This window comes from Fistularia commersonii, chromosome 28, assembly GCF_037954325.1.
Source record: "Fistularia commersonii isolate RoL2024-O1a breed Wild chromosome 28, RoL_Fcom_v1.0, whole genome shotgun sequence".
Classification (NCBI taxonomy): Eukaryota; Metazoa; Chordata; class Actinopteri; order Syngnathiformes; family Fistulariidae; genus Fistularia; species Fistularia commersonii.
The window spans coordinates 5912417-5923575 of record NC_141311.1 but is presented as its reverse complement, the minus strand read 5'-3'; positions in this window follow the sequence as shown (position 1 = coordinate 5923575).

Below are 11159 nucleotides of genomic sequence, written 5' to 3'. Positions count from 1 at the left end.
GGGAGTAGAAAAGCAAAAAGAATAAACAAAGCAAAAGTTAATGAAAACAAACCAAATTGCAATATAAATATAGATGTCAGGTCCCCTGTCTGCAGTGGAAACACTCACACTCACACGCACACAAACACACACACACACACACACACACACACACGTATGGATACACATACACATACACACATCTATACATAGGTCTGTATTCAGACATATACATGAACATGTCTGTATGTATCTTTATTCAGTATGTACAAATGTATGTACACACATTTATATGTATATACTGTATGTATGTATGTATGTATGTATGTATGTACTGTATGTATGTATGTATCTATCTATCTATCTGCTACAACAGGTTAAACTTTTCTATCCATCCATCCATTGTCTACAGCTTATCCTACTCAGGGATGTGGGAGATGCGGAGGCCTATCCCAGCTGCCATTGGGCAAGATGCAGGGTACATCCTGGACTGGTTGCCAGTTAATCGCCACATATTCAGTCAGACAAGCATTCACTCTCCCATTTGCACATCGGGGTAATTTTCCCATTTTTTCCAATTATCTTGCGGCATGTCTTTGGAAACCGGAGAGCCCGGAGGAAACACACACAGATGTGGGGAGAATATCCATACTCAGAACACAGAAAGTTCCCCTGTGGGAAACAAACCAGGGTCCTGAAGGCTGAAGTGTTAACCACTGAGCACTGTGCTGCCGCTTTTATAATGATATTAAAAGCAAACAAACAAAAAAAACATTTGGGAAAACATTTTGCTTTTGTTTCTATTTGAATTTCTATAAGTCAGTTTATAAAGCTCCCGATGTGAGAATCAGCCTTAAATAAATGTCCTCGTGAATTCAAAAGATCGATTCTTTCTGATTTTACATTCAGGAAGCACTGCACTGTTTCTGCCTAGGCAGGCAGTATTTCTTTAATTTGCTCCACATACTGATCTCTGTAACTCTCATCGCATGCTTGTGCAGAGAATAACGAAAGAGGGTGGCGATTGTAAAATGCTTTAAAACAGACAAAATCCAAGTGATTCCAAACTATTAGCAAACATCAGCAATCAGCGCTGTCTTTAACTGAGTTTTGTTGCGGGGTTCACTGAAGTGCTACCATGTTTTCCCAAAGTTCAGGAAAGCTCAAGACACATTATGGATCTTGAAAAAATTAAGAACTTTGGTTAAACCATTTCGGCGAAAATCTGATCTGTTCATTAAATACACATTTACTGTTATTAACATATTCTTCTTGTTCTGTAATGTTTTAAAAGAGCAGCTGCTACACTTACTGTGTTATCAAAAGGGCTAATAAACAAACCAATATGGAGCAGACACCCTCCAAGGAGATTCACACAAGAGGATGTAGGCCTTTAAAACAACATCAGACAGCACATTATCTAAAAAGTGGAATTCAGTGTTCAGTAGTCAGTAAAAGTGGCTGTGCGTGTTAGAATGAAAATATTCAAGATTTATCTACTTACAGTAGTGTTGTCAGTTAATGCTTTAGTTCAAAAACCACGATAGAGAACGGTGCTTGATGCTTAGTAAGTTCAAGCACTGGTGATTAAAAGCGCTATGATGAGGAGGCAACTTGTGATGTTGTTGCTGGTGAAATATTTCAGAATTTCCACTTTAAATGCAATAACCAGAACACGGGAAATAGCTGCAGCTCTGTTGCTTAGTGATTCTAATTTCATTTTTTGCTCAACTTTGTGGCAAAGAGACCAAAATACAGATCTGTGTAAGTGAACTATGAAGAAATCTGGGGTGATGTTTCACTTTCTCTAAATGTAGGTCGCTTGCTGTGAGTGCATCGCTATTTAAATGACACACTACATAATCAACTCAAAGGCTCCAGTAGTTATTTTATGTCAGTTTTGAAATCTCTTGATACGTCAAACTTTTCTGGGTCACAACTGGTGGTCACAAGAACCACTGGGACACTGTGGACATGCAACCATTGTCTCATTTCCCTTGTTACCAAAATCAAAAAACTCACCTAAAGCTATGGAAAAATGTTGAAATTCTCTCTGAATCCCTCTTTCTGTCTTTCTCTCGCTCTCTTTCTCTTTCTCTCCCTTGTCATTAAGGTGCTCCAGTTATACTCTTAAAACCTTTATGAATGGTTTAATATGCAGCCTTGAAATCAAGGAGCATAAATGAGATGTGCTTATGAATTGACGGTGTAGCGTGTCCAATCTCTTATTCAACCTCACCCATCAGACAGTGGCTTTCATTGAACTTAATCAAAATATCAGTAAACCATCTCAGGAAATATTCAGGTAGTGTAGTCTAGTCGCCTTCCAATGCCAGATATAAAACACACCTTTTAAGCCTACCTATCTGGTAGCCTCAGCCGAAAACAAAAAAACTTTATATAAACTTCCAGGATTAAATGGCCCCTGCCAAAATGTTTTCACTCATTTGTAAACTTCCTACCTGCAAAAATGACATCCCACAGAGATTTGCTGACTAAGACATCCTTGGGGCCATTCTACCATCATCAGTGCTGCCAGGGCTGATAAAGCTAGACTACTATGGACACTCGCAGCCCTTTACTAATGTGGCCTTTGAAATTCAACAACAGACGTTGAAGTCAGGGTGGCACAGAGGTGAAAACTTCCGCATAGCAAGAAGTTACTTATTTCCATTCTTACTGGGGTCCTTTCAGTGTGGGCTTATTTGTTCTCCCTGTGTCTGTGAGGGTTTCTTTCATTAATCCAAGAACATACAGTAGGTGAGACCCTGAATTGCCCAAATGTGTGAAATGAATGGTTGTTTGTCTGTATATGTGGCCCGGGATTGACTTGCACCTGGTCCCGGGTGAACCCCAGCTTGTCCAATGACAGCTGGGTCAGGGCTCCTGGTATCCCGGCAACCCTGAGTGCAGGGTAAGTGGTATTTTATGATGGTTACTAAAGATGTGCAATTGAGCTAATAGGTTAAGTTGTTTTTGCTTAATAATTATTTCGCCAAATGACTCACTAGGCTCTGTAAATGAATACGAAGTATAATATTATGGTTGAAATAAATTCTGCAATTCTATAAACTAATTCAGAATTGCACAGGTGCGCCTGTTGCCTTGTCCTTTACCTTTCCCTCCTTTTATTTGTTCCCTCTATGCCTAAAGTGGAAGTGCTACTTTTTATTTCATATTCAAGGAAATAAAGAATGCCCTCGCTTTCTCATTTGCTTCTCGTATTTTCACGAATTGTGTTATAAAAAATATACCTTAATAAGTTTTAAATTTGCTTCCCTAGAAAAACAGCTCAGGAAAAATGTCCCTCACACATCCGCCAAACAATTTCCAATGCTAAACTTACAAAAATAACAAACATTGTCAAAGAAGGAGAGAAAGATAGAAAAAATTGACATATGCAAAATAAAAAAAAACAAACCATAATGTAAATAACGTTGGTGATGCATTCTTTGTTAAGTTTGCCGGCTTTTTCTCAGAGATGTCACATATAATTGATTTGTTGTTAAAAGCTATCGTACATAATAAAAATCAGGTTGCCGCTGCAAAGAACCAGAAGAATATGAGCAATTATGAATCCATTATCAAGGATTTCTGTTTCCTATTGTGAAACTGTAAACAAGCCTCTTAGTCCACTCTGATCTTAATAAATACAGATCGAATGTTTTATATCAGGACGCAAAAAAGGCAAAAGCAGGAACTGATTATGATCTGAAACACTTTTCATTTCCTTCTCTAATTCATACAGCTTTTCATGAATAAAATCTTCCCTGCGCAGCAAAGACCAAAATGGCTTGCGTGATTGGTTGATTTCTTGTTTCTGCTTGAAACCTGCAGAAAACTGCACAGTTACAAAAAAAAAGAACTAGTCTTCTTTTGGCATTAAGTAGATGAATATTCAAACTAACTGTTCAGTTTTACTTGAAGCACAATTTAGGCACATTTTGTGCAGTCTCATAGTACAATATTGCTTACAATATGTATTCCACCATTCAGGATAAGTAGACAAAAGATAATCATTAGTTCAATAAAGACTTATTTAATCAATTTATTGTCAATGGGCCCAACTGGAGGGCAAAATAATCTAATTATTTGAATTTCATTTATGGTTTATCTCTCAGCCCAATTTTCAGAGCAGTTGTAAACGTGAATAGCTCAAATATTTTCAGCAGAAAGCCACTGCAAGACAACACTTTTCGAGATTATACAATAGTTTAATGTGCTGTTTGTTTGTGAACAAGGTAGAGCAGTTGCCTTCGATTGTGAAGAGAATAATAATAACATATTGCTAGTTACATGTAGTCATTTTATACATGTTGGCTCCATATTCAATTCGAAGATGTGCAGAGCATGGAAGAGACACACAGGGTAGGCTTCCTACCACTGAGCTAATATACTGTTAATGAAAACCAGAAGAAAAACAGGGGGATTGTCCATAACAAACACCATGTTCAGGCATACAGGTGTCCATATGTACACTTCCACCAATGGACCTAAGGCACGTAAGTGTCCTAGACACCCAGGTGAAGCTAGGGGTGGAGCTGTCAACTGATCACCTCCTGGTGGTGAGCGGGCTCTGATGGAAGGGGAGGATGCTGGTCAGACTTGGCAGACCCAAATGCAATGTGAGGGTCTGGCGAAGTCCCCTGTCAGAAGATGTTTCAACTCCCGCCTCCAGCAGAACTACAACCACATCCAGGTTGTATGTACCTAGGTTGGCTCTGGTTTGTTGGTCACGGGGTCGAGACTCTGCTTTTTGCATATGATGTGATTCGGTTGGCTTCATCAGTCCACGATCTCCAGGTCTCATTGGAGCGGTTCATAGCTGAATGTGAAGTGGCCGGATAGAGGATCAGTACCTTAAATCCAAGACCATTGTGCTCAACTCGAAGCATGTGGAGTGCCCATTCTGGGTCGGGGAAGAGGTCCTGCCCCAAGTAGATGAGTCCAGGTATCTTGGGGTCTTGTTCATGAGACAGGGAAGGATCGGGCGATTGACAGGCTGATCGGTGCCACGTCTGCAGTGATGCGGACTCTGTACCAGTCTGTCGTGGTGAAGAGGGAGCTGAGTGAGAAGGCAAAGCTCTGAATTTACCAATTTCGATCTATGTTCATAACCTCACATATGGTGATGAGCTGTGGGTAAAGACCGAAAGATCGAGATTGCGGATACAAAACTCTGAAATGAGTTTGCACTGCAGGGTGGCCTGTCTCCCCCTTAGAGATGGGGTGAGAAGTTCGGACATCCAGGAGGGGCTCAGAGTACAGTTGCTGCTCCTCTCCATAGAGAGGAGTCAGGTGAGGTGGCTCAAGCATCTGGTCAGGATGCCTCCTGGACGCCTCCTGGGAGAGGTATTCCTGGTATGTCCCATCGGGGAGGAGGCCACAGGGAAGATCCAGGACACACTGGAGAGACTTCGTCTCTGGGATGGCCTGGGAACGCCCTGGGATCCCACCAGAAGAGCTGGACCATGTGGTTGGGGGGAGGAAAGTCTGGGCCTCTCTGCTCCGGCTGCTGCCCTTGCAACCTGACTTAGGATAAGCAGCGGAAGATGGATGGATGGAGCTCTAGAGATTCCCTCCCCAAATTAATCTGTTTAACTCTTTTAAATTGTGAATGTAGAAAGATCATTTATTATTATTTGCCATTGCCATGCCTTTGTGGAGAGGACCAGAGAAAGAAAGGCCAATAATTACGGTGTGATTTAAACCTGGATTCAATCATGTTCCCTTTTCTTTTAGGGAAAACAAAAACGTATATATCTTTTTTTTCCTTTTTTTTTGTTATTTTCATATATTTCTTAATAGGTGTCATCAGAAAGAGTTTAAATTAGATTCTTTTCATCATGATCAGTTTTTGGTCACTGTATTTTTTGAACAGTTTAAAACCTTCTCAATATGAAACATATATGCTCAAATCAAATCCCCAACCAAAACACCTTGACTGCCTCTGTGGGCCCAAGACTTACGATCACTATTAGTTATTAAATATGTGAAGTGCATGCAGAGCATAAATTTCTCATGTGATACAGGGGAATTGTCTTCTTTGAATATTTTATGATGAATCAAACTGAAGAATGAACCTGTTCACTGTATTTTCACCTCAGTGGGTGGATGTTTTTTTTTCCGCTTATATCTGTTGACTTGCCTGTTTGCGTGAAACATTCTCGCTGCAGTCAAATCAAATACAATAGATGGATGTGAAATTATCAGTTTTAGGGCAGGCATGCTGAAAATTGCAGAAAAAATGTTTATAATATTAAAGAATTTATTTTGATAAATCTCTTTATTTATTGATTTGTTATAATACATTTAACCTTTTGTTTGTGTACAATATGATTTATTTGCTTTTTCAGTACACTGTAAAATGTATAAGAGGGGTGATTTCTTTTCATTAGTTCTATCCAGGGGGTTTAGTGGGATATCCAATGCTATTCACTTGATATGTCTAAAGGTTGGCGTTCTTTGTATGTTAGACCATTCATGTATAGATTTAGGACATCTTTTAAGTCCAGTGACCTGGAAACTCAAAGGACACAGTCATAAAATAAAACTAAAGATCTTTGTCAATATAGTTTTAACTGTATTGTTCCTGGTTATATTGCTCTTGGTTTCTCAAGTTCTGGTCACCTTCTAATCAATACTTAAATGCTGCACCACACAAATGCATTTTTTAGGCAGAAAAATGTTCAATACACCACCACATCTTCACAAATAACTGCTCACTGAAATAATATTGTTTTGACAGGTAACTGTTCGGCTGAATCTATTAAAACACAAACTAGTCGCTGCAATATAAAGTGCTGTCTCCTGTTCACCAAAGAGTGAATGAATGCACTCCTGGGATGAGTGGCAGTTATTTACAACATATTGCAAGCCATTTTTTTCCTGACATTGTTAGATAAAATGCAGGTGCATTCATTATTCTGTAATTACTCTGCTGTTAGTCCTCGGGTATATTATTCATTACATGTATTCTTCACAAAGTGCTGTGGCACGAGAGGCACAATGAATGAGCATCATAGATAGGATCAACTGTACCAGCCCACACTAACGTCATTAATATTGGTCTCCCGCCAGGTAGAACTTCCTTTCAAGGCCACTGCTGAAAGACTGCTAAAACATACACCCACGCAAACACACACACACACACACACACACACACAAGCACACAAGCACACATACATACACTTAGGGTCCGTGCAATATTTGTCAGTGATCAGAATAAAAGTCTAACATTGTATACATTTTGCAATAAAAGTACAATTTATTGTACTATTTTTTATTGTACTTTTGTGCCCATATTATTATGGGCACAAGTGGCACTTATATCTTTTCATCTCAGTGCAGGAAAGAGGCAACAGCTGGGAAATGTAATGTTTCTGCAAGCGATGCTCCGCACCTGATACAGAACACGGTGCTGGCTGACTGGTTATGTATGTGGGGGGGTTGGAAGCAGGCCGACGCTGTAGAAATTTTGGAAGCTGAGTAAGAGATGGTTGGGGGGTGTATGACTCTCAAGGGATCACAGCACAAGAGGAGCGGGTCACTTAAAGTCAGGGGGCTACGTTATACATGACATTGAATGAGAATGAGAGTACACCACACATAAGCAAGTGCCATGGAGATGTGTGGCATATCCTTTTTGTGTTTATCATTTATACAATGTATTCACTGATGTGGCTCGCTGGAATGTACGGTACTCTTTACAGACTTTAGCAGATCAGCCGTGAGCTGACTGATCCCCATGAGATAGAATTCTACTCCCTGTGGCATCGTATGTATGCACTTTTAAGGTGTGCATGACATCCCAATCCATACTAAAGTGATTTGGGGACTGAAAGAATGCGTCTGTGGCTCATAGTGACTGAAAGAAAAAACAGTTGTCTAAAAGGTGAGGAAAGGTTGTGTCAGTGCCAAGAGGCTATGTCCTGACTTTGCAACTGCATCCGCTATTGTACACTGTAATGAATACTTGTGTTTAATCCAGGCAGGGACTTTATTTCTAAATCATGCATTAAAGAAATCCAAGTGCAGGTCTACTCTCACCAAAGCTATTTAAAAAAATATAACTGTGTCTAACTTTCCATTGAATAAAACCAATTATAGACAGACCTTCAAAATTTGCGGTAACAGACCGCAGAAAACAGACACTCTTCCAGATACTAAGATTTGCTGTCTACTTATCATCTCACATTTATTATTTTGATGTATATTTATGAAGTGGATGCTGTAAATTTGATATGTTCAAGGTGCAATCACTTTTAATGATGAACAAAATAAAGTCATAAAGTGACCAAAATCAATGGGTGTCTTTGTAAAGCAAGCTTGTCTGTGTTTAAGGATATTTTATAATGATTTTTGACCAGGTGATCCCAAGGTGCCTGAAGACATTGTCACCCCTGCTTTTTTCCAATGAACTTGAAGTCCCAGAAGGACTACGATTCCGGCCCTCATCATGTGCCAAGCAGAGTTTCTGCAACACAGCAACATTTATATTTCAACGGCTGAATATGAATTATGCACAATAAGCAGTGAGAAGGAATTTAATGATGCCTCGCTGGTATGGTCTCAAACGAAGAGTGATTCCCCTGTCTTAGCTTGCAGGGATGGAGGCGCTGATTTGAACAAATCTTTGACCCCATCCTTCTTGTTGCTTGGGGTTTGCAGTCAATGCACAGGTTTGGTGAACGAGATGGGAATGAGGGTACCTCACCGTGTCAGAATATTGATCCACTCTGACACCTAATGTAATGATTCTTTGTCAGCGAAGAAATTAGCGGACAGACTGAATTTGGTTCGTATCACCAGTGACTTTTAATTAAGAATCCTCTGCCATCTTCGTTGACCTCATCATCTATAGTGCTCTACAGCTAGCAAACGTTGATTATGTGTCATCCAAAAACTGAGGACTTCCTCGAAAGATATTGCTTTGGTTTTTCTCCAGTGCATAATATAACCTTGATTTCTTGGGCAGATAAATCGTCTGCCATGAAATCAATAATATTATAACAATGACAGTATAAACAATTTCTTGTGTGCAGACTATAGTCTATGCTGTGTGTTTTGAAAAGCTCCTCATTTGCATTTCTAAGTCTCATAAACAACAGAAGGACTGTTTGGGCATTCCTTCACAAAGATTTGATTTAAGCTCTAGGACAAAATTAAACATTCAAACATCCATGAACGGTGATTTATGCTTCAACTGGAGGCACTTTCGAATGGGTAGAGAAAACTTTACAAAAACATATGCGACTTACCTCTTGAAATAAACAAAAAAAGAAAAATAATATCAACAATAATAATGACCAAATAAATAAACAAGCAAAAATAAAAAAAAATAAATAAAAAGAAAATACAATTACCATTCAGAGAGAATGTCCATCCGCCTTCTGTCGCTTATCCTGTACTCAGAGTTGTGGGGGATGCTGGAGCCTATCCCAGCGAGAGGCGGGGTAAACCCTGGACTGGTCACCAGTCATCGCAGGGCCACATATACAGACAGATAACATTTACTCATGCACTGATTCAGGGCAATTTTCCCATTTTTTTCCAATTAACCTGCTCCATGGTCTTGCAATGTAGGAAGACACTGGAGGAAACCCACACGTGCAAACTCCACATAGAAAGGTCCCCTTGTTGGAATAGAACCAGGTGTTCTCTGTGTTGTGAAACTGTGAATAAATAAATATATGAATAGATAAATAAGCCTTGCATCAAGTGAATACAGTTTTGAAACAAATTTCATAATTATGATCAAATGTGATGCTTGATTTGTGCAGAAGTCTGACCAGAGCGTTGTATAAGATCCATGCCTTCACGCTGCATGAAAGGTTAACCAGAGATCTGCTTTTTAGAATAAATGGCGCCTTGCAAATCATTAGTCTTAGCTGGGATGTGCTGAACAATAGTTACCTTTCAAATGAAGTGGGAGATTGGTACTAAAATAGCGACATAACTGAGTAAATATGGCTATTTGTGCACCAAATACTTATTACTTCCCACTGCAATTATGACAACTGCAGAGTGGGAAGAGGACTAATAAAATATGCACTTTTAATGGACAGTGGATTAACTAGATGAGTAGGTAAATCATTGGAGGTTTTTTTATTCCTTTTTCTTTCACTGAATATCTTGAGCTTGGTAAGCTTAGTTACAATTAACTGTGTTTACATGTTGTCAGTTTGACAAATGTAAAAACAACAGAGAACAATACTGAGGAAAATTATTCAGCTGATTCAATCAACTCATATTTGTCCACTGTGTTTGTGTTTGTGTAATGCAGCCTCAGGGCGGCACTGGCCCATGTGTCCCCAAGCCTGCCTTGGGGAGGCAAGGAGCAGTGTCTCCCTGGGCCGGTCCCAAGCCTGGATAAATGCAGAGGGATGTGTCAGGAAGGGCATCCGTTGTAAAACTTTTGCCAAAACCAACATGCGAGTCATCCATAACCATATCATACCGGATCGGTCGAGAACCGGGTAAACAACGACCGCCAATTGGTAGCGATGACCTACAGGGTACCAGTGGAAATTGGGCTACTGTGGGTCGAAAAACAAGAACAAGAAGAAGAGGAGGAGGGCGTGTTCGGAAGCAGAGAGAGAGGAGGAAAGGAAAGAGCCTGGGACTGAGAGTAGGGACTTTGAATATCGGGGCTATGACAGGAAAAGGTTAGAGTTGATCGACATGATGCAGAGAAGGAAGGTGGATAAACTGTGTGTCCAGGAGACCAAGTGGAAAGGTAGTAAGACTAGAAGCTTAGGAGCAGGCTTTAAGTTGTACTATTATGGTACTGACAAGAAGAGAAATGGAGTAGGAGTTATCGTGAAGGAGGAGTTTATTAGGAACGTCCTAGAGGTGAAAAGAATGTCACATAGATTTACGAGTCTGAAACTGGAAGTTGAAGGTGTGATGCTCAGTGTTGTTAGTGGCTATGCCTGGCAGGTGGGATGTGAATTTGAAGAGAAGGAGAAGTTCTTGAATGACTTAGATGAAGTGATGCAGAATAGTCCCAGAGATGAGAGAGTGGTAATTGGAGCAGACTTCAATGGACATGTTGGTGAAGGCAATAGAGGGGAAGAAGTGATGGGCAGATTTGGTATACAGGATAGGAATGCAGAGGGACAGATGTTGGTATGTCTTGCAAAAAGGATGGAAATGGCTGTAGTGAACACCTTTTTCCA